At 34.9% G+C, this 24,582-nt stretch overlaps 1 protein-coding gene and 1 long non-coding RNA gene across 4 annotated transcripts in view; one reads left to right on the top strand and one right to left on the bottom strand.

Annotated features, from left to right (window-relative positions):
• The window catches only part of ADK (adenosine kinase), a 618,595-nt gene that overhangs the window by 513,323 nt on the left and 80,690 nt on the right, over window positions 1-24,582 (top strand). The window lies entirely within an intron of this gene.
• Window positions 16,587-24,582, bottom strand: part of LOC116421070 — a 77,297-nt gene continuing 69,301 nt past the window's right edge. Inside the window, exon 3 of the long non-coding RNA XR_004231392.1 lies at window positions 16,587-17,485. This is a non-coding gene — a long non-coding RNA (uncharacterized LOC116421070). The remainder of the gene's footprint in view (window positions 17,486-24,582) is intronic.

Here is a 24,582-nt window from a genome sequence, read left to right as displayed (position 1 = left end):
GTAAATCCATCTGGATCAGATCATGCCTTTTTTCCTTTAATAGTTCATTTTTGTTTTATTTGATTTCCCTTTCTGGGATTATGTAATGTTTGGGCTAGCTTTCTGGAGGACCTCGGGATCAGCCCGAGTCCTTGGTCTTAGTGAAGTGATGAAGGCAAGACATCCACCACAAGACTGGTCAAAGATGAAATGTCTATCTTCTAGTTCTTGTTAGCCCTTATACCTTATTGTAATTATATCATTATAGCATACTGATTATGTATGAACTTAGAGGACCATTATCTCATCATTTCCACTGAGTTAACACCTTGTTTCAAGTATACGTCTCCAGAGTTCTAGCCTTTTACAGGATTAGGAATTTTTTTAGAATTTCTATTTCCTGTTTTAGCAATTTTAATATGTCATATTTTTATAGTTATTTGTATATTTCACTTAATTTCTCAGATTTGTTATATAGAATTGTATATAAAGTTTCTGATTATTTCTTTAATTTCTAATTCATTTTAAATTTACCTAGGCTATCTTTTATTTTGGCATTTTATTTTCTAGCTTTTCCTTATAAATTTATCCATATGTGCAGAAGTGGTTAATATATATATATATATATATATATATATATATATATATATATATATATAGTTGTCAGGTTGTTTTGCCTTTTTGTATTTCAATTAACTTTTAGGAATGTGGATGTTACACCATTTGATGAACCTATATACTTAATAATTATAAGACTTCGTTGTCTTTGACATCTTTAAGGATTATTTATGTTTCTCAGTATTATCTTTTTTTAAACAATATCAGACTGCTCTGTTTGTTTATCTGAAATTATGATTGCAACTCCTGCTTTTTTTTTCAGCATCTCCTAAAGCATATTGAATTTTGGTCCATATCCTCCTTCTCATGTTATATGTGTCTTTATATATTAAAGAAGGCTAGATGAAGCAATGGGTAGACCACAGGACTTAGAAGTAAGAGGACCTAGCTTTGAATCCTACCACAGTTTCCTCATCTGTAAAATGGGGATAATAATGGCACTGACCTCACAGGGTTGTTTTGAAGATCAAATCAATTGACATGTGTAAATGTTTTTCAAATTTTGATGTGTTATATTAATCATAGGTATCATCATCATTATTATCAATTTATGTGTATAACTATATCTTGTATGTAAAAAAAATGATTGAATTCATGTCCATTTCATCATTCTCTCTCTCTCTCTCTCTTTTTTTTTTTTGTTAAGTTTAGTCAACTAATATTAAAGGTTAAAATTCTCTTTTCTTCTATTAAATTTGGTTTTGTTGTTTCCTCTTGTTTTAAAGTTGTGCTGGCTAGGTCCTTGAAATTTGTTTAAGATAATTTGATTTCAAAAAGCTATAAATAAAAAAAAGAATCATTCTATTCATCTATGCCTCCTTGTTATATAATAACCAGGTATCTGGTGTTAAATTATCACAAATTCCAAGCTGGCAATTAATGAACTGATAATGAAAGGTAATTTTGTGTCTTAGAGCACTATATAAGAATAGTTGTTATATGTTTATTCCTTAAATCACTGAACTATAATAAAGAAATGATACTTAAGCAAAAAAAAAAAAAAAAAAGATAATTTGATTTCTGGTATAGCTAGGTGGTGCAGTGGATAGAGTACTAGCCCTGAAGTCAGGAGGACCTGAGTTCAAATCGGGCCTCAGTCACGTAACACTTCCTAGTAGGGTGACCCTGGGCAAGTCACTTAACCCCAATTGTATCAGCAAAAAAACAAATAAAAATAAAAAATTGATTCCTTTTTACTACCATACAGCCTTCCCCAGCACTTTTCCATTCCTCTCAAATTACCTGAGCTACTTGTATTGTGTTCTGCTCCCCATTTCTATCTCAGAATTCACATAGGAAGATTTAGTAGATGAAGAAAGTCAGCTTATAGATCCAATGTCAATATTTATATCAGGAACACACAGTGCATATGAATAGCGCATTGGGCCCAGACCTATACAGATGGACAGGAATATACTAGATTGTCTTCAGGGAGGTGCACATCTTTTAATAACCTAAAACTTTTTTCCATAAACAAAGGTACATTTTTTAATACTGTTATCCTAACAGTATTATATAAGAGCTCTGGAATGGTAACAATAGTCTCTAAAGAACTGAAAATGCACATAACACAGAAAAATGTTGTATGATGGCTGAGAAGGTTGCCAAGTATAACCAATGAAGTGAATAAGAGTAAAAGGTAACATCAGGAAACACATGATTTAAAAAAAAAAAGATCGTTAGGGAAAGTATTGACAGATAGACAGTGAATGATATATATTCAGTGTCAAAAGAATAATTAACATACTGGGTGAGCCTTCTGATGGATTTATGGGAGAACAAAAACAAGCATTCATTCCAGATGGGCAGACATGGAAGGGTTGTTGGAAGGATCGAATGGGATAACAGTTGTAAAGCAGTTAGTATAGTATGTGGTATGTAGGAAGCACTATATAAATGTTAGTTATTATTATTATTATTATTTTTATTTTAGAACTAAGGCCATATTGTTACTTTTTGAAGTGTCTTGAGAATTAAACTCAGAGCAGCTTCCAAGTTGTCGTCTCCAGTACAAATGACCTCTCTCTGTATTTGGTCAGTTCTAAATCCCTCTCCTGATTTCCTATGTTCTGTTGTCCCATTCCCATGAATCATATGGGAGATACTGAAGTAGAAGTAGATTCCAATTTAATTTTAACTATGAAATGTTTCCAAAATGAGAGCTATTCAGATTGAGAAAATGTACATTTGTCTCAAATTGCATATAAAGTCCATTTGTAGGAAATGGATCTTCTGTTGTCACTAATAAGAATAATTCCTTGTTTTAAAAAAGAAATCTGCAGATATATTCCATCTGTTTTTGCTTCTTGTTGTTGTCTTCCCTTTTCTGGTTTTATCTCCAAATATTCTTAGGATGATCTGTTTTAGCAGTATCTCATACCAAAATTCCCTACAGGCTTGTTTTCTCTTCAACTGCTTTGGATAATTTATAAAGTAAAACTACTCATATGCTTCCATTATCCTCTATAACATCTGTAGATGAGCTTATTAGACTAAACCAGTGATCCATGACTTCCTCATGTCTACATATAATAGAATTAACTATTTGCTATCTTCCTTCCTGGTTATTTCCAGCCTTTGCCCTCTGTATTCCTATCATTGTCCTCATCCTTCTCCTCATGGTCCCAATAGAATTTTGGACTCTGCCTATTGGGTCCGCTTTAATTTCTGCTAGGTAAGCTTTTATCTTTTCTTTCCCAGAATGAGGCTTCCTGGTTTAGAGCTGATCTTGTTGCTATTTGTAATTTGTCACTTCCTTCTCCTGGTTAGTGCCCCTTTATTTTAGCTCCTTTTAGAATACAAGGTCCTTGAGGGCAGAGACTACATTGCTTCCTTATATTTGTATCTCTGGTACTTAACACAGTAAATGCTCAATAGTTTTATAAGGAATTCTTTCTAGACTCTTTTCCCTTTCCTTGTGTGGCAAGTGTTTTGCATTAGTTAACAATGAAATGGTGATAGTCAGTGTCTTGATTTTTGTTCATTTTGCTAGGTTAATAACTTAAACAAATTAGATTGAAGGTATTGTAATTGTGCTCTTTGTCATCTTCGTATTGTAACCTTTCTCCTCATTTAATCTTTATTTCAATCCTTATTAATGTTTAGCTCAAACATCTATAAATGTCAAAGGTCAAAGCAGTGACCTCAGTATCCCAGAGTACTATTGACCATTCTGTGTTTTGGTCTGATTCACAAGCTTGCCAGGACCAAAAATATCTATGTGTTTATCCTAATTTGTGCAAGGTCCTTGGTCAAAGCCTTTCTCATCCACTCCATGCTACTTTGGCTTGCAGAGTCCTGTGACAGACTTCCAGATCCCAGGCTTCCCCTCAAGTCATCGGAGGAGTCCTCTATGGGGAGTTAACTTTAGGAAACCAAATCACCTTCCTTCCAATTATTCATGCAGCAATTTAACTATTAAAAGTTGGGACAGAATGTAAGTTATTATAGCTCCTGAGCAGCAGTTACTTACACATAGACAACTTATACATGTTTTACCGGCCAATTTGCTCCACTGTTCACTACTGAAGTGTAGTTACCATAGCAATGGACACATCACATGGTCCCCGGGCTGGTTCTAAAGTAGAGAACAGCAACATGCTGTATAAAACTATGTTTATTTTCTACACAAGGACTACATATACAACTTGAAGCTGCTCCACACTCTTCTCAGCATGGATAGCCGTCATTGATTTTGAAAACATTTCAAAGTGAAAAGCACTTGGTGGGAGTAGATCTCTGTTCTCCAGCTTCCCTTGTACTATGTACTGTGAATTCCATGCTACTGAGCTAAAAGAACAGCTTCACTAGCTCTGACCAGTAGGGACTCTGTTACTGTATATTTAACCAAATATCTTCCATAGAATATCAGTGCCATTCAGGAGTCTACCCAGGGGGGATGGGAGAGAACGTGTACTGCATTCATAAAAATATTTTCTTGGTAATATTGACCAATTTTTAACCAATCCTAGATTTTCCTCCCACTGTCTTCCTTTATGTATTAAAGAAGAAGAAAAAAATATGCAGGCATCTATTCTGAAAATTTAGGAGCTGTAGATGCCAGTCACAGCTGGAAGCTTGCTATTAGTTCCCTTTTAGGACCATTACTGCTCTGTAAGACTTAAGTGTAGGCTGCACAACAGCATATCTGTCTGTAAGAGCCAGGACTTCAGGTTTCTGTGATCATTCCTGTCAGAGCTCTACTCCTTCCTTATCCTTCTCTGTTTTTAAGAACATAGCACATTTTCAACTCTCAAGAAACATAATTGGAACACACCCTTTTCTTTCTGTAGCTTCTACCAGACATATTCCTGAAATATCCTCAACACTATGACATGCAGAGAACTACCAACTACCCTATGACCATTTTAGAGAACATTTAAAATACTGAGCTGCTTTTTATAACATACCTTTTTTTTTTGGGGGGGGGGGGGACGGGGGAAAGGGAATCCTGGAAACTCAGTATACTGGGATTACTTATACCACAGTAGAGAAATCCAGTAGTTTGCTTCCCTGCCTCTTTATGGGTCAGACTTGAAATGACTACAGGGCAGTTATATCTTTTCAATCACAAATCTGAGAAGTGAAATGCTCCCAGTAGGTCGGACATCTGGTTGGCTGCCATTGACAGTGCCTGGGACTTTGTGACATCTGTAACCAGCCTTGGGTGATTTTGGTTTTTTTCTTCTAATACCACTGCCTGCTGGGTCAAAGCACAGAGCGGTCTTATTTGCTATAGGGGAGCATGGATACAATCTTCAGAGATTAATCATTAACTGCTTCTAGATATATTCCTTTAATTTTTGAAAATGTACTTATTTTGCATAGATTTATTCAAGTTTCATACTTTTGAATTTGCTGCATTTTCACTTTTTAATGGTCAAGATGTGTACACCCTACAAGCCAGTACCTTACTGTAATTTTGAAAAGCTCATCATTGTTCTGGTTTTTGCATGACTTGACTACCATGAGATAATGGATAGGCAGCCTTCACTTGCACCCAGGAAATGTCTGGAAAGCTAAGGAATACTATATGGGTGGCTCCTGTAGAAGAATTGTGGGAAGAAAAAAAGTGGCACAGGATGAGAAAGCATGGACAGCTTTCCATCTCTGCTCCTGGAGGCGATGCACAGATCAAGCAGATTTGAGATCCATAAAACTAATTTAGTGCTAGTATCACTTATTGAGCCTGGAATTCACTTAGAAGGAAGTCAGAGACTCTGACTTCAATCCCCTTTTTTCATCTTAACTCTTGGGTCAATCGGCAGACATCCATTAGGCACTACTATGTACCAGACACTCTGCTAGGTATTAAGGATGCAAAGATAGAATGAAGACATTTTTGCTTTAAAGGAACTTACATGTTAATGGGAAAGACAACAAAGACATATCTAAGTATGTGGAGAATAAATATAAATTGAATAAATACAGTCATTTGGAAGGGAAGAAACTGTTGGGAATAGCAGGAAAGGCTTGATATAGAAGATAGTATTTGAGCAGCATCTTGAAAGAATCAAGAACTACATGAAGGCAGAGATAAAGAGAAAGGGCATTCCATGTAAAGACGAGGGGGCCAGGGAAGATGGGGCTAAGGCAAAAGCAAGGAGACAGGAAATTTGAGTATCTCATATCTGAGAAACAGTTTTGACCAGATCGCAGAACATAGATGGGCTGAGTAATATCTACTGAAGCTGAGATAGTTCGGGGCTGGGATATCAAAGGTTTTCAAAGGCAAATTAAAGAGTTTATATTATAACCTAGAGGCAGTAGTAAGCTACTGATTCTGTAGGGGATTGCCATGGTCGGTTGACCCTTAAGGAAAATTACTTTGGCAGCAGTGTGTAAGATGAAGTGAAGTAGGTAGCAACTAGTGTGAGGAGGACCATTTGGGAGACTGCTGCAATTATTTTTAAGTAAGAAGAGATGAACTAAAATGTTATTGCTTTTAGGGATCAGGAGACTTGGGCACTGTTGAAGACAGTAAGAAAGGAACCCTTAGATAGAAAGAAGTTGAAAATTCTAGAGACAGAATGATTGAGGATGCAATGTGCAAAATTGCTAAGAGGGGTTGGAATCAAGTGTATATATAAAAAGTTAGCGTTGGCAATACTTGTTAAGTAGTTTTTCTTAAGGACTGGGGGAAAGTAAAAGAATGAAAGATGATGGCAAGGAGTTTTGAAATTTAAAAAAAATGAAAAAAAAAAAAAAAAAACTGGTGTTGAATGGCCTTGATTTGTCTCAGTAAGAAATTGGCAGGGTCCTCCTTTTGTAGAAAAAATGTACTGTACGGACAGTGAAAGATTTCAGAATACAGGATTTTAGTTTGTAATTTCAAGGAATTTAAGATCTGTTTGGTGAGACAATGCATAAATACCTGAAAAATTCAAAAAATAAAATGATATAAGAGAAACTGTGAAAATGATATTTTCTAGTCCCCCAGCTTCTTAAACTATGAGTCATGACCCCATATGGGGTTTCATAACTGAATGTAGAGGTCACAAAATTATGAATATCAGCAAATGTTTGATTTGTATGCCTGTTTTATATACCTTATCCCCAGGGTCATGTAAAAAAAATTTCTCCGGTGAAAAGGGGTCATGAGTGGAAAAAAGTTTAAGAAGCCCTCTTGTAGACTATAAACAGTCTTTCTTGAGTATATAGCCAAAGAGGATGTGCAAAATCCTCTTACTGCTCCCTGTACATGATAAACTTCATTCCTGATCTTTTTACAAGCTGGAAAGATACTTTGGACAAGCATACAGATATTCACATCTGCAACTAAGAATCTAGAACTTGATTTTCTCTTATTGAAAGAAGAAATACTAGAGTAAAAGGTTCCCAAATGCAGCACCTTTTCCTAGGGAGCCAAGTATTAAGTGTATTCATATTGCTGCATAGTGAACCTTTTGTACCCTTACTGGGTTTGTTTTGTTTTGGTTTTTTTTCGCCTCCTGAAAAACTGTAGTAGAATCTTATTATAAAGAAATATCATCATAACTTTGTTAATTGTCTATAGGAAAGTTTTCAAAGTGAGTAGAATAAAAGTCATTAAATTGAGGTTCACAGAGAAAAAAGAAGAAAGTAGTTGTAGAAACAGTAGCAGCAGCAGCAGTAGTAGTACCATCAACAGCAGTAACAGTGGTAGTTGTAGTAGAAGCAGCAGCAGCAATAGTAGTAGTAGCAGCAGTTATGCCCTTGAGTCAGTCCATTACATTTTTGGATAGCTCTCATTCTTAGAGGTTTCTCTTAGGTTTTTATTAGGTTTTCCCCTTCTACAACCTAAACGTGCTCAGCTTCTTCACCCAGTAGTAGTAGTAGTAGTAGTAGTAGCAGCAGCAGCAGCAGCAGCAGCAGTAGCAGTAGTAGCACCAGCAGCAACAGCAGCAGTAGCAATAGTAGTAGGCATGTATTCATACATCTGTGACTCAATGGCTTAACTTTACTGCATCTAACTTTCCTCATCTTAAAGTGAGGAGATGGGACTGGATGGACCCCTAAAATCCTCTGTTGCTCTGAATCTATACTATATTGTTCTAGAGGGCAAAAGAAAAATTTTAAGAATTTATTTTATTTCTCATTACTATTCATGTGCATACTAGAGAATGAAAATAATTGTGTAAGGCCTTCACCATGAATTGTGGCCCAATTGAGTCCAAGTAATTAAATTAAATTAAATCTCAATTCATATGCATTTAGTGCCACCTTCATACTCTTCTTTTATGGGTGAGTGAATATGGGAATATGCTAAAGAGTGTGGGAATGTATGTATAAGGCATGTTTAGGCCTGAACTAGAAACAGTAAAACCAGGAAATTTATAGACTTTGTAATAAAGTGATCTTCATCTGTTTACTTTCTTGTCAAGATATCTTTTTTAGCAGCTGAACTAGTTTAGGAACCAGAATGTGTTATAGGTTCCTAAGCAATAGACTCTAATAGGAAGAATATGAGTTGGAAGGAAATTATCTAATTTAATACCCAACCAAACAATGAATCCCCTGTATAGCACTCCACTCAAGTGGGCAACCAGCCTCTACTTAAACACCTCCAATTAAGGGAAGCTCATTATGCCCTTGAGGCAGCCCATTACAGTTTTGGATAGCTCTCCTTCTTAGAGGTTTCTCTTAGATTTTTATTAGGTTTTTCCCTTCTACAACCTAAACATGCACAGGTTCTTCACCCAGTCATTATTGGGCATAGTTTCAAGTGCCCTTCCTATCTTGGGGCATGAAGTTCTCCAGCTTCTTAACAACATCCCTTCTAAAATGTGGCCTCCCCAAACTAGATCTAGAGTATAGTAGCAGGATTATCTTCTTTTTCTTTTTCTTTGGAAATAGCCATGAAGGTTCAGATAATATCAGGTTTTTTGGCTACTTTTACACAGAGCTGACTAAGCAGAATTTATTGTCTGCTAGAACTCATAAGTATTTTTTCACTTTCATTTCCATCTAAACATATTCTGATTCCTCCTCCCTCTCTGCATCATAGACTAGTGCAGTTAATTTTCTTCAAACCTAGTATACAACCATATGTTTATCTCAAAACAATTTTTAGGGGGGAAAGTAGAAATACAAGGTGTTAACTACTCATTGTTCCATCCTGTCTAACTGTATTTGGATTCTGATTTTGACAGCCACTATATTTACCATCCTGCCTGATTTTGATAAGATACTACTACTGCATTCATTGATGGAGTTCTTAAACAGGAACAAGAAATGTAGGACTTTTAATGAGAGAGCTTTTCAGGTCGACACTGAGGCAACAATTTCTTTAGAATTTTATGGTTTACAGAATTTATATATCCCTTTGAATTATAAATTTTTATCATCTCCATTTTACAAGTAATTACATGATCATATTGTTGTTGTTTGTCCTTCATTCTCAAAGAGGGCCATGACATCAAGGAGGTGATACTATGATATGTAAGTTATTTAAATTTAAGTGAGAGAGAGCTGTTCAAAGTCACCAGTACACCATCTGGATTTAACAGGAAGATATAGATCAGAACGACTGGAGATGGTCCTCGATGTAGTGCGAGATTTTGGCCTTTTTAAGCTGAGATCTTTAACTGATCTCACTCTAACTAAAACAATGAATAAATGCCCAATCAGTTCTTAAAACTAGGTAAAAAATGAGGCAGCAAAACCCTCAAGGTTTCTGGCCAAAACAAAAACAATTGCTATTTACATTCATTTGGAGCCAATCAGGACCCAAACTGTGGCCAAGTGGGGCTTGACCTGGAACCTATTATCAGTTAGTCAATCTAGGAGAGCCAGAGTGATTTAGAGGCATGGTCCTTAAGAAAGAAATCTAGCCCCTAAATCCTAAGATAGCTTGTAAGATTTCAGCAATCAAAATTTACATTTCTTTGGGCAGAGAACTTGCTGGTTATGGGGACAGAAAGAAGGGACTGAACAAGGAAAAGAAAGAAAAGAACTGTGTTGCCCAAGTGGTCAGATCCAGTGGGATCCTCAGTGGGCACCTCCTACCCACTACTCATAAAGTTTGTTATTTGTCCTTCATTCTTAAAGTCAAGGATATGATGGCATGACATGCAGGTGAGTTGGATTGGAGTGTGCAAGGGCACCTACCTACCTCCCTTTCTCCTCCTAAGCCATCTGGCTCTAGTGGCCAGATACTCTGTCATCATGACTGGAGATGGCCCTCACATGGTTGTAGAGGTAGTAAGTAGAACTTTGATTCAGACTCAGAGCTTTTAAATAGAAGTTCAGTACAGTTTCCACTGAACTACTTGTTGTTTAGATTTGCTCATTCAGCCAGTTCTAACACCATTTAACTTTAGAATGACCTGAATTAGAGTCCTCGGTGTTGTCTAAAAAAGACATCATGAAAGATTTTTAAAATACCTTATTTAAAATGTAGCTGCACTATATCCATGTCATTCCAGTTACCCTTTTTGGAAAAATTAAGCAAGAGTGACAGGGACCTATGTCAGCTCTTAGTAGTAAACTTTTTTCTTAATATTCATAAATATTCCCCTTAATCATTTTGTTCTAGGATGTTACAAGTGAGTGAAGAAGTTCACAAATGCTTTGTATAAAATAATTACTTGTCCATCTTCAGTCCTGAGATATCTCTTGGATTCAACAGAGATCAGTTTGAGATTTGTAGTTCACCTATTCTATTCAACAGTTCAGAACACTGAGATATATGTAGTTTATCAAGGCCAAGTTCCTTGAAGTCATTTAGATGATCTTTTACCATCTCCTCACTTATCTTGACTTTCAACTTTTTAAGGAAACTGTTTTTATCCCATTCTTTTTTTTTTTTTTAGAAGAAATGGAAGCAAAGGATAATATTTTTCTCTTTATCATATCTATTAATATCTTCCTGGGTCCATTAAACAGTATCCTTTTACTTTCTTGATTTTCCTCTTATATCTAGTATTGCTTTAAAAAAATTTTTTTTTCCTTAAGATAATCTAAAGCACTTTTTTTTTTTTTTTTTTTTTTGGTCTTTTATATGGACAACCAATCTCTGCTTGTACTTGTCTTCAACTTTCCTGGTATTTTTCTTATAGGACCTTTGGGAAAACAGCTGGCTGGATAGAGCACTGGGCCTAGAGTCAGAAACAGTAACTAAGTTCAGATCATCCTCAGATATTAGCTAAATTCCCCTGGATAAGCACTTAAACTCTTTCTGCTTCAGTTTCCTCAACTGTAAAGTGAGCGATAATAATATATACCTACTTAGTATAATAATAACATTATTATATGCCTCCCAGAGTAATGAAGATCATATGAGGTAATATTTGTAAAGCACTTAGCATAATATCTGGCACATAGTAAGTATGTAATAAATGCTTATGTCCTTCCTTTTCTTTTACATTAAATTTAAGTTATTTGCCCTCATTCTTATTTCTTATTTATGTTCTTTTAAAGTCTAAGTTCATCTATAGCCTAACTCTCTATTGTTGTAAATCCCCAGAAATCTATGTAGAAAATAGATATATCTGTAGTGGTTTTGGCTGCCTCTTCCAAATTTTCCCCTCTTCCTCCTTTTAGCGTCATGGATCCTTATAGTGCAGTATTCCAATATTGCATTCTGAGATTTGATAGAAATACAATTTGGTGATCAAGGATTTGGCAGAAAATAAAAGTACAAAAAGATCCCACAGGTTAGAACTTCAAGCAGAATATAAGATTAAACTTAATAGGGATAAATATGAGCTTATATTGTATTTAAGCTTTACAACTTCAAGATTTATAGATGTGAAGTATTATCAGAAAACCTCTCAAAATCTAATTTTGCATCAAAACTGCATTGATCAACTTTCTGTTCAGAACAAAAGTGGTGATAATTGCATTATCTTTTCTTTTACTCTGTTCTGCTATTTAGTTCTTTTGCCACAGTTTTAGTACTAGCAAACTATAATGTAACCAGTGGAAGGCAGTCAGGATGATCAGGGAATAGGATACCTTCCCATTTGAGAACTGCTTGAAGCAATTGGGAATATTCACCCCTAAAAAGTCTTTACTGGGGAAAATATGAAAGCGATATTATAAGAATGTTACCTGGAAGAAAGAGTATACTTGTTCTGTCTGAGTCTACTGGACAGCTACCAGCAGTGGTGTTCTTCCCATTTGCCTCTATCCTTCCCGCCAGTCTAACCCCATTCATGGCAGCCTGGATTATCAACATACCTGATTACGTCACTTAATGAGGTGAGAGTTCTTCCATTAAAATGGAAATCCATGCCATTAGGTTTTTCCTACCACCCTATCATTGAATCTTTAGGCCTTTTTTAGCTCTTTATATCAGCATTCCAGCTGAACTTTCCTATATTTATTGTGCCCCCAAATAGATTTAGAGCTCTTTGAGAATACAGGTTGTTTCTCTTCTGTTTGTATCTGCAGCGTAAGCGCTTGATAAGTGTCATTTTATTCACTCAGGAGAATAAAAGTAGGTGCAAGTCATAGCAACACATTTAAATTTGAAGACTCTTACGATGTTGACAATGGATTTAAGGATTACATTAATTTGATAGACGCACTTAAGTTGGGGACAAACATACATAGATAAACACACACACACACACACTTACAGACATCAGTGTTTGATGCACTTTTACTTCATTGATTTTTGCTGCATGTCTGTCAGCATTTACTTTATTTCCTTTTGACTTTCCTCCATTCCTGCCTTTTTTTGCATTAGTGCATCTCTTTGTACTAATCATGATTGCCAGCTATTGACTAAGTGTGACATAGATATAAGTGACAGAAGAATGAGGTCCTTACAATGTTGCTGTTCCATTAACTCTAGGTTTCCAGATGAATGCTAGAAATATAAATTAGAATCGAATCTTTGGTCAAGTCTGGCACATAAAATTTTAGGGTTATTCTTAATGTACCATATGTGCTTTGGATACCTGCCATCTATGAAAAGACTCAGATCAATATTCTTGCTGGATTGCAACACTTATGATATCTGCTATATGACTTGCAACCATTGCCCTTGTGTGAGGAGTCAAGGGCAAGGTCACACTTGCTTCCTGTGTACTTTCATTTTTTTCTGCTTCAGTCTCTGCCAGCAGTACAGATCAATCATGTAAATAATTCTCCACTCTCACTGTAATAGTTGGGAAACTGTTGCTATCAGCTCCATTTTCCATTTCAGAGTTGTCTATTGCCAGACTGTAAGTCCTTCCTCTAAAATTTCTCTCTAATCCAATTCTTTGTTCCTTTACTGCCACACTATGACATCTTTGCATTCTTTGATGGTCTCCCTCTCCATATACTTGGTCCTCTCCTACGTAGTCCTACTACACTGATTTTATAAGACATTTTTCCCATGGTGTTCTCCTGTTCCAGAATCTATGAATATATGCTCTATTTCCTAGCACACTATTTTCCAATCAGAATATTATGAAATGAAATTTGTACATCTTCATATTTTTTTACCTCTCTCCTCAGCACACCTATATTTCTAGTTTCTAACAATTGTTACTCATGTTCCTGTCTTGCTCTATTCCAAAACCTGAGCCCATTTAAAAAAAAAAAAAGTTAAAATTAAATGAAGACTTTATACATTAGGAGAGAGACTAGCTGACCTCCTACCTATAACTGAATCCTTACTTGAAGTTTTTTTGCATAAAATCCATCATGACTTGTGTTCCAAGAACCCAGGATCCCTTCTGTGTCCTGAGGAGATATTAGTGGTCTCAGAGAATAATAATGTAGTTCACATAGTGTCTATAAGTTTACATTGCACTTTTGTTGAGCTATATCACAGAGTATCTGAAATTCTACTATTAGAAATTCATTGCTTTAAGGTATTGTATCTTTTTTTAATATTTAATTTTTTTTCAAATAATTCAGATCTACCTTCTTTTCTTCCTTCCTCTTACCCCCTTTCCCCCAAGCACCAATGAAAGAATGGAAAAAAAAGATTTCTCATAGAAGATGTGTATGGTATAGCAATGCAAATTCAAACATTGGCCATAACTAAAAAATGTATTCCCTAATCTGTAGCAAGAGTGCATCACCTGTCTTTCAGGAGAATGGACTACCTATGAAACTCAGAACTGGCACATTGTGCTGAAAGGAAGAGGGAAAGAATAGCCTTAAGAGCAAGAGGAGTCTAATTTCAAAAAGCAGGTTCTGGTAGAGAACCCACCTGTGGTTATGTGTAGAACACCTTCTCACTGAAATCATTAGCACAGTCACTAGACTGATTTAATGAAAATGGGGAAAGGATCCTGTATTGGAAAGGGTCTCAAAACAAACCACTTAACTCATATTTCTGTTGAATCAGTTCTTTTGAAAGTACAGATTGCCACATGCTGGAAAGAGTCTGTTAATAAATGCTTATAGAGTTGATGAAACCACATCTTCATAACAATTCTAATCATGATAGAAGAGCAGAATCAAGAGTTTAAACAAATTGATTCTAATTGGTATTAAATATATCACAAATGATTTTTTAAATAAGTAAGTAGAGAAATATTTAGGTTCAGAAATAGAGCATACGAAGTTGGGAAGTTGAATAAGCTAGGATCTAACTTAAAAGAATGCTGTTTGTGAATTGCTAGGTTTGATTACAAATAAGATAGGCCAGAAGGCTGAAAATATGAATAAATAAAATCCATTCTGGTCATAGAATCAAAGCCACCCTTATTTTTAGACAAATGACATGCATGTCCATATCACTTAGAGACAATCTCAATGTTGTATGTCAACTTTTCCTGCACAACTTCTCCTGCCATAATTTTCTTCCTTCAAATAAGAAGTATCTTATACCATTATAGAATTAAAATCCCAATCGTTAAAAAACGCACAATCCTATAAGATAGTTTAGCTTATTGATACCACTATTCACATATACAACTTCCTTTCCCCCCTCCAAGCCTTCCTGTGTGGCTCCAAATCTTAACACTCTTCCTTTCTTCCAGTTTAAGAAGCAGGTTATTTTTATGTCACATAGTTTTTGTTTTAAAGTAAGAATATATTTAAATTCTCTGTGTAAAATCAGAAATTCTTATTGAATTGGAGTTTAATTTTAACTGGGGTTCAGCAGCCATTTGAAATAGCAACATAATTAGTAAATGTGGGTTTCTCTACCGGTGATGATTCACATTTTCCAAAGTCTATATTTTACAATTTGTTTTTCTTGGCAAGAGTTTGTTTTAAGTACCAGTGAATAAGGAGAAAGGTTTCTTAAATTCTGGCTTTTAGAAAGAAATGTTGAATCTTTTTCCCCAGTCTTTGCTGAAAAAACAAACTTTACTTTTCAGCATGCAACATGTGAAAATACAAGCAAATGGCAATCCCTAGCTATGAATTAGTCACTGCATTAACATAGTGGACATTCAGTTCCAAGAGTTCTGAGGAACTATTGGCTCTGAGTAGTTAAGTAGAATGTAAGCTTGCTAAGGTTAGTTGCTGATTAGTTATCCTGCTTGTTTTCATTTTCCAACAACATCTCTTTCTACTTAGCAAATACTTTATAAATATGTACCTATTCAGTTGAATTGAATTAAACTATGCTTATGTTAAGTTATATAGCCAGTAGCAGAGCCAAGAGATCTTTGATCTCTTAGGAATTTTATTTATTTGCTTGTTTCTTTGTTTTTTTACTATTCCTTTATTTTCTAGATTATCTGCACAGAATCTCAGAGTTAAAAGTAAGTTCAGAAACCATGTTGTCCAAACTCACATCTGTCACATTTCACAAGATGTCTGGATCCTTAGACTAGCAAGAGACCTTCATGGCCATGGAGCTGACCCATACCTGAACTAGACCCTCCTACACTATGCTTTAAAAAAAATCCCCCACCCTATCCTTAAAGACCTCCAGGAAGGGGGAACTCACTGCCTCCCAAGGCAGCTCATCCTGCTGTTCAATAGCTCTAAATTTTTTCTTCCTTTTGGCATCTTCTACCCATTGCTCTTGATTTAGCCCTCTAGGCCCAAACTAAATAAAGGCAGACTGCCAGATGTTGTTAGGTTTCATGCTTTTGTCAGGCCTTGTATTTTCCACAGTGCTTTTTCATCTTCTACCTAGTATATAAATATATTGCCTTAATCGCTAAAGTTCTAGAAGTAGATGACGTTTAGGTATGGCAGAGAGGTATGTCTAGGTCTTTCATTATCACACTGAAGACATGGGAAGACATAATATGGTGGGTTTCTAGCTTCTATCACAGTGAAAATGGAGCCAGTCAGGTATAATAATGAACACCTGTAATACAAGTTATGTAGTTGATCAGTGAGGAAAAGAGGACTGGAACCTGGGTTCCCCTTATTCCTGATCTAACAGTCTTATACCACTCAACCTTTTGGTATATTATCTCTTTTATTAGATTATGAACTTCTTGGGCAGGAGCAATCTTTTGCCTTTCTTTATTTTTCCTTGTTTAGCATGGTGCCTGGCCCCATAGGAAATGCTTAATAAATGCTTACTGTTGACTTGATACCATACTACCTCTTGTGAAATTTTTTCCCCTCTCTTTTATGGAAGAAAAATAAATTTTAACTTGAGTTAACAGCCATGTATGTTATAGACTATGGTAATGTGAAGACATGTATTTTGTAGAAATAAGGGAAAGAATTTTAATAGTAACTTTTATCATAAAACCTAAAACTCTCAGAAGTACTAATTTTAAAAAAAATCAAGCAAAATGGGGGACAGTGAGGATCCTAACCATTTGCATTGTGATAAGATAAAAATCTACATGCAATATAAGCTTTACCATAATAACATTGATAAGTTATTAAATGGAGACAGTAAGGCCTAATGGATAGAGAGCTGGCCTTAGGATTTTGTTTCCTTGGCTTAATTTGTGATCTTAAATATATACTAGCTGTGTGACCCTTGTGAAATCATTTAACCTCCCAGTTCTCTTTGGCAAGTACATTGGTAGAGCAATGGATCCTGAGGTCCACCAATGGAGCAACAGATTTAATTTTATATAATGTTAATGATGACAATAAATTATGTTCCTTATGTATCTTTCTTATTCTGAATCCTTACAAACTGTTGTGACTTTAGCTAGTAGCTAAAACATTTAGTTAGTTGTTTCTATATATAATTATATTTATTTATGGAAAATTTTTTTAAAAGGCAATTTTAAAATCCACAAGTATAGCACAATACAAGTTGGTTTCAACTTACATTAATCTCCTATTCACTGTAATTTTATTTATTAAATTGTGTCAGTAAAGTAGAATAGTTGCCTGTCATAAGTATAGTATTGGTAATTCATCAAGTTTTCATACTGAGTTGAGGCTCATTTGTTTACCATTCTCATTTCATAAGTCAGTTTTGCTGTAGCTACTTCTTCTCCAAATCTTTTGGCTCTTACTCTTTTCTTGATGTCACATGTCCTCTTTAAAATTCAGTATTTGTCTGTAATGTCCATTCTGCACACATCTGTGGAAACACCATTATAATAAAAATTCATTGCAAAATATTTTTTGTAGGAAAATTGTTATACTGATTATTTGCATGCTCTTTTAAAATTAATGAATGTTATTCCTCTCAGGAATGACTGCACCAAGCTTGTGATTAGACAATCACAGACCCAAACAGAGATCACAAAAATATCTTGAAGGAACAGATCAGAAACTTAGTCTAAATTTTCTGTTAAATTACAACCTTTCAGTTTAGGAGTTGTAAATAGCCCTGACACACCACTGGCATTCATGTAGTGACAGATCAAAGGAAAAAAGGACAGAAAGTAAGATGGTGGATTAGGGGCAGCCATCTAGTCAAACTTCTTTTCAAGCAACATTAAAATAATACCTCAAATCAAATTTTGGGACAACAGAGCCAAAAAAATAAAATAAAATAAGGGTGAGACATTTTTCAGGCCTAAGAAAACTTGAGATTGGCAGGAGAATTCATAGTACTGGGGTGGAGGTCCATCTGGATGTCACACGTAGCAGAAACAATGGCTGTAGGAGCAACAGTTTTGGGAACTCTCAGTCAAGAGATATTCTGGTCCTTAAAAATGGCAAAGTGTGGGGGTCATTTAGAAAGGAATAGGGATCATAGTCACAATACCAAAGCAGAGTGCTTGTACTTATAGCTACAGTTTACTTGGATAAAGACTACAGTAAAGACCAGGAGAGCAGTGGCCGTATCTCTCCCAGGTTCACAACACCTTAAAAGCACCAAAAACTTACAGACCATTAGAACCAGCTTTGAAAACAGAAGCACAAAAAAAAAGCCTGAAATTTTGGAAGAGTGCCCTCTCCCACAGCTTTTTGTAAGCAGAGCCCAACTCTAATATAAAATTCTAAGTAAAAAAACAAAAATTGCCTGGAAAAATGAGCAAACAATAAGAGGAAGAATTTGATGACTATGAAAAGCTACTATGGTGGTAGGAAAGACCAAGGCATAAACTCAGAAGACAATAATGTGAAGGGAAAAAAATCAAAAAAAAAAATTGAATTGGAGCCAAACCCAGAAAGTATTTGTAGAAGAGTTAAAGAGATGAAAACAGTAGAGGAAAAATGGGAAAAGAAATAAGACTGATACATATACATGCATATATATATATGTATATATATATATTATATACATAAACATACACATGCACAGAGAGAGAGAGAGAGAGAGAGAGAGAGAGAGAGAGAGAGAGAGAGAGAGAGAATGAATATGAATGAGAATTAACAGCTTGGTAAAAGAGACACCAAAAACAAATACTGAAGAAAATAATACCTTAAAAAGCCCAATTGGTCAAATGGAAAAGGAGGTTAAAAATCTCACTGAAGAAGATAATTCCTTAAAAATTAGAATTGGACAAGTGAAAGCTAATGACTACATGAGAAATCTAGAAATAATAAAACTCAAATGAATTTTTTTAAAGTAGAAGAAAATGTAAATATCTCATTCAAAAAAGAATTGTACTATCTGAAAACCATGATTAAAAAAAAAGAACAACCTCTTAGACAACATATTTCAAATTATCAATGAAAACTGCCCTGATATCTTAGATACAGAGGATAAAATAGGAATTGAAAGAATACATCAATCACCTTCTAAAAGAGATCCCAAAATGAAAACTATCAGAAATATTTTAGCCAAATTCCAGAACTCCCAGGTCAAAGAGAAAATACTTTAATCAGCCAGAAGGAAAAAGTTCAGATATTTTGTGTCCACAGTCAGGATCACACAAGATTTAATAGCTTCCATATTAAAGGAATGGAAGGTATGGAGTATGATATTCCGGAAGGTAGAGGAGCTAAGATTACAATTGTAAATCACCTATCCAGCAAAATTGTGTAATCCTTCAGGAGGGAAAAAAAAAAGGATATTTAATGAAATAGAGAACTTTTAAGCATCCTAATGGAATGGGAAAAAAAAATGAAAATGGAAATTTCCTGATGGAAATTTATAGAAATTTGCAATGGAAATTCCTAATGGAATTTCCTAATTTTGGAAATGGAAAAATGGAATGGAAATGGAAATGGGGAAAAAATAGAAATTTTAGAAATTTCCTAATAAAAAAAATGGAAATTTTTAGAATGGAATGGAAATTCCTAATTTTCTAATGGGGATAAAAAAAACAGCTGAATAGAAAGTTTGACATTTATATATAATTCAGAAGAAGCATAAAAAGTAAAACATGGAAGAGTAAAAATAAGGGACTCAATAATGTTAAGCTTACATTCCTAAATGAGATGAGAATCTGAGCAGAATCTAATATGCTTCAGCAAAATTAAAATTTAAAAAGTCAATGGTAGCAATCACAATCTCAGACAAAGCAAAAGCAAAAATAGATCTAATTTAAAGAGGTGAGTATGGAAACCACATTATACTAAAACATACTGTAGACAATGAAGTAATATTTTAAAATTTAAACAAGTCTCTGAGTTAAAGGCCTCATTTCTCAAATACATACTGAGTATGGGACTGTGTCAGGTTTATAAATGAGTATGGGACTGTGTCAGGTTTATAAAATTAGAGCCATCCCCTATTAATAAATGGTCAAATGCCAGTAGAATGATTTCTGAAAGGCCTGGAGAGACTTACATGAACTGATACTGAGTGAAATGATCAGGACCAGGAGATCATTATATACTTGAACAACAATACTATATGATGATCAATTCTGATGGACGTGGCCCTCTTCAGCAATGAGATGAACCAAATTAGTTCCAATAGAGCAGTAATGAATTGAATCAACTACACCCAGTGAAAGAACTCTGGGAAATGAGTATGAACCACTACATAGAATTCCCAATCCTTCTATTTTTGTCCGTCTGCATTTTTGAGTTCCTTCACAGATTAGTTGTATGCTATTTCAAATTCTGATTCTTTTTGTATAGCAAAATAATTGTATGGACATATATACATATATTGTATTTAACATATACTTTAACATATTTAACATGTATTGATCAACCTGCCATCTGGGGGAATGGGTGGGGGAAAGGAAGGGAAAAATTGGAACAAAAGATTTTGCAATTGTCATTGCTACAAAATTACCCATGTATATATCTTGTACATAAAAAGTTATAATTAAAAAAAAAAAAGATTATTAACATATCTTGTAATCTAAACAAAATAAGTGGTCAAATGATTTAAACAAGTAATTTTTAGGAGAAGAAATCAAATCTATAGTCATATAAAATATTTAAATTATTTTTGATTAGAGAAATATAAATTTAAATAATTCTGTATTTGGCCTACTGTATTTTTTAAGGAATTGTTTTCTTTGGTCAATTTTTTTCCTTCCTTTTTCCAATCTGTTGATTCTCTCTTGCATACTTCTTGTTTCTTTTCTCATTTGTTTCTTCTACCTCTCTTATTTGCCTTTTAAAATCTTTTATGAACACTTCCAAGAAGTCTCTTTAAGCTTGAGACTAATTCATATCACTCTTTGAGATTTTTCTCTGTGGACATTTTGTCCTCATATGAGTTGGTGTTTTGGTCTTCCCTGTTATCATAGTAGCTTTCTGTGGTCAAGCTTCTTTTCTGTTTCTTGCTTGTTTACTTTCCTTTTTATTTATTTGTTTTGTTTGTTTGTTTGTTTTTGTGGTCAAACTCTGATCCTGGGACACAGTGGGTGCTGTCCCAAGCTTCCTAAACAGCTCTGAGCTTTGATTTTGAGCACAGGGGCCCCTTATGTTTGGTGTTTTGCTCACAACAAGGGGTAGCTTTACCTGTTCTTTCCAGGAAGCAGACTGGTTTACCAGAATTTACCTTTCGAGCTTTAACTGGAGGCCACCCCATTGGTCTACCCTGCTATTGAGTCAGGACTGAGGGTCTCAGTTGCAAATCTACTGTGATTAAGACCTTCTCATTGGCTTTCACAAACTCTGTCTGAACTGGACTAAACACCTCTTTCATCCCAGTGAGATTGACTTTTCTTGAAGTCCTTCCAATCTATCTTAAGCAAAAGAGTGGTTTCATTCTGGCAGACTGTTCAGAGGCTTGGTTTCATGTGAATTTCAAGAGAAACTAGGAGAGCTCAAGCAGCTTTTTCATTTCATTCTGCTATCCAAATTATAACAATACTTTATACCTATTGACTTGCCAAAAGGAATGATGGAAATATAGGTATACTAATGAATTACTAGTGGGGTGGTAGACTAGTCCAAATATTCTGAAGAACAGTTTGGAACTATCCCCAAGCAGCTCTAAAACTGTGCATACCCCTTGACCCAGCAATTTGACTTTTAGATCAGTATACCAAAGGAATCAAAGAAAAAAGAAAAGGACCTATTTGTACAAAAATATTCCTTAGCAGCTCTTTAATTTTTTTCTTTATTTTATTTATTTTTTTTTTTTTTGGTTTTTTGTTTGTTTTTGTTTTTTGGAAATAGGGTTAATATGGAAATATGTATTGTGGTGTAAACTTACTATCTTCCTCTATCAGGAGAAGCCCATCTTGTTCTTATCAGATAAAACCAGAGTGATTGTGAGTGATTTTAAGTGGTTGTGAGAATGGAACTCTCTTGTTTATCTGTCAAACCTCTGTGCATCTTTAAGCAACTTTTGAGATATTGATTAATATAACTTTAGATAGGTTTGGGACCTGGTCTGCCAGTTGCATGCCATCTGCACTCCTCTGTGCGTCTTAACCTGCCAGTCAATGGCATACTCACACCTCATGGCATATTCTTTTACTTGATTCTTTTAAATTCCTTTCCTTTCTATTTTTATGCTCTCCCAACTCTTTCATATTTGCCACTCTTGGTGCCTATTTTACCACTTATTTTTGTTTATAACCTCTTCTCCTAAGTAAGCCTTTTCTGGCAAAGAGAATGGCCTTTGTGAATTTATCACATGTTTATTTCAAACTGGGTATTGGTACTCTGACTTCATCATATTGCTTGATTTCACATGTATAATTGATCTATTGCTTGCCTTCTTAGAAAGTGAGTGAAAGATGGTAGGGAAGGAGAAAGTAAGATTCAAAATTTAAAAATAAAAGAATGCTAAAATAAATGACAAGTTGGAATGTTAAAGGGAAAAAAGAAATGAAAGGAAGACCCCTTAGCTCATTGGGGATACTCCCTGTTCAGTAAATTGGAACAGTATGAATAGGAATCACACAAGAGGGGAAAGTATGGATAGATTATGAGCTGAGTCATTGTAAATAGTGTCAGCATCACTGAGATTACAGATCACTTGACATGTCTTCCTGACAGTACAGGGCCTAATGCATAGTAAGGCAGATCGCCAAAAAAGAAGTTGTTAAATGACTTGAGTCCTAGAAACCAATCTAGGAAATCTTTAATGGTACAAAGCCCTAACAGTACAAAGAGAGAAGCTAGGTCTGCAAAGTTTCTTATGAGAGCATAGGTAAAACTCAACAAGTGATGTAATATTGAAGAAGATATAGGAAGAGCCACCTGGGAGGTGAGCCTTGAACTTCATAGGGATCATAGGACCAGCAATTTAGAACAGAAGAGACCTTCCAAGTCATCCAGCCTAACAAGAGAATGCTGGGGCCAGAGAAGTTGGTGCTGTGCCCAGGAGCATAAAATTGGTACAAAACTTGTATGAACTTGTCTTCCTGTTCATTAAGTAAAATTTTTCTGAACACCTACCTACTTGTTCTAATGGCTTCATAAAGTAGGAAAATAAATAAGAAGCTTATCCTTACCCCTTGAAAAAGCTTATAACCTGAGAGAGGTTAAAATGTATATTCATTATCATATAAGGTATTGAATATTTAAGTGTCATGAGCCCAATAGAAGGTAACTATTAGAAGATGGAAACTGTTTCATTTTTGTTTTTATCCTGCTAACTCCTTATACTTACTAGCTTAATAGATATCTATTGACAGAATGAGAGGATGCTGCTGAAGCAGTTCAAAGGATTTTGAGGACCCTTTCAGCTAGAGGGAGAAATAATAGCAATAGTATTGACAGGATCTTGAAGAAATGTGCAGTTTAGACAATCAGAGAGATGGAAAATAAAGAAGTGTATTTCAAATGCAATAGAATGAATATATTAAAGGCAAAGAGAGGGGTGTGTTTAGTAAACAGTAAGTGGCTCAGTTTGTTGCTATCAGGGAAGTTATAAAAAAAACTAATAAACTCTAAATAGTGGGAGGGGAGGACCTTAAATACTAGACCAAAAAGTTTAAACTTTATTCATTAGATATTGGAGAATCATTGAATTTCTGGGTTTTTTGTTAATAAAGTTGTATTTGATCAGAAAGAAATTAAGGGAATTCAAATACCCAAGAAAACTAGCAGAAATGAGTAGTTGGGGTTGTACAGTGGAGGAAATTTTGATTTAAGAAACACAGTAGAAAACATATATATACAGGAATTAAATATATTTATAACTAGCCACAAATATTGCATATTTTATCTCTGTGTCTTTGCACAAGGAATCCTCATTTCTAGAATTTGCTGCCCCCTTCTCCAAAAAGAATCCTGAATTTCCTTCAACCGCAGCTCACTTATCACCTCCTCCTTCATTGTTTGCAGGATTTCCCTAGTTCCCTGGAGGGCACTGAACTTCTTTAAATTATTTTTAATTACTCATATAGATGCATTATAACCCTCAAAATAATTAAGTTCCTTGAAGGCAAGGGCTATTTTGTTCTTGTAGCCCCAGTGTCTGTCATGGTACCTAGTGCATAGTAGTCATTTAATAAATGGAAATTGAATGAATTGAAATGAAATTGAAATTTAATTGAACTGAAATCTATCTTCCCTAAGCATAGTTCAAATTCCATTGTTTTCTATATCCCCATTTCAGCTACAATCGCTTTGTAATGAAAAGATCTCTACTCTTCAATCCATTTAAAAGCCGTTCTCAGTATAATAACATTCCAGTGCAACATAAGAATTGACATTATTTTTATAAAGACAGTTTGCTTTTATTCTTTTATCATACTATTCATGCATTTTATTAAAATTAGATACCTAATTTCTATGATTGATACCTGTGTTGGGTTATATGTAGTACTGAGCACACTATTGGTGACTAATAAGTGTTAATCAGCTATCAAAGAGAATACAAGTAGATATTAGGACAAGTGACTTTGACTGGTTTGT

The sequence above is a fragment of the Sarcophilus harrisii genome, chromosome 2 (genome assembly GCF_902635505.1).
Source record: "Sarcophilus harrisii chromosome 2, mSarHar1.11, whole genome shotgun sequence".
Lineage (NCBI taxonomy): Eukaryota > Metazoa > Chordata > Mammalia > Dasyuromorphia > Dasyuridae > Sarcophilus > Sarcophilus harrisii.
This window is presented reverse-complemented; position numbering and strand designations above follow the sequence as displayed.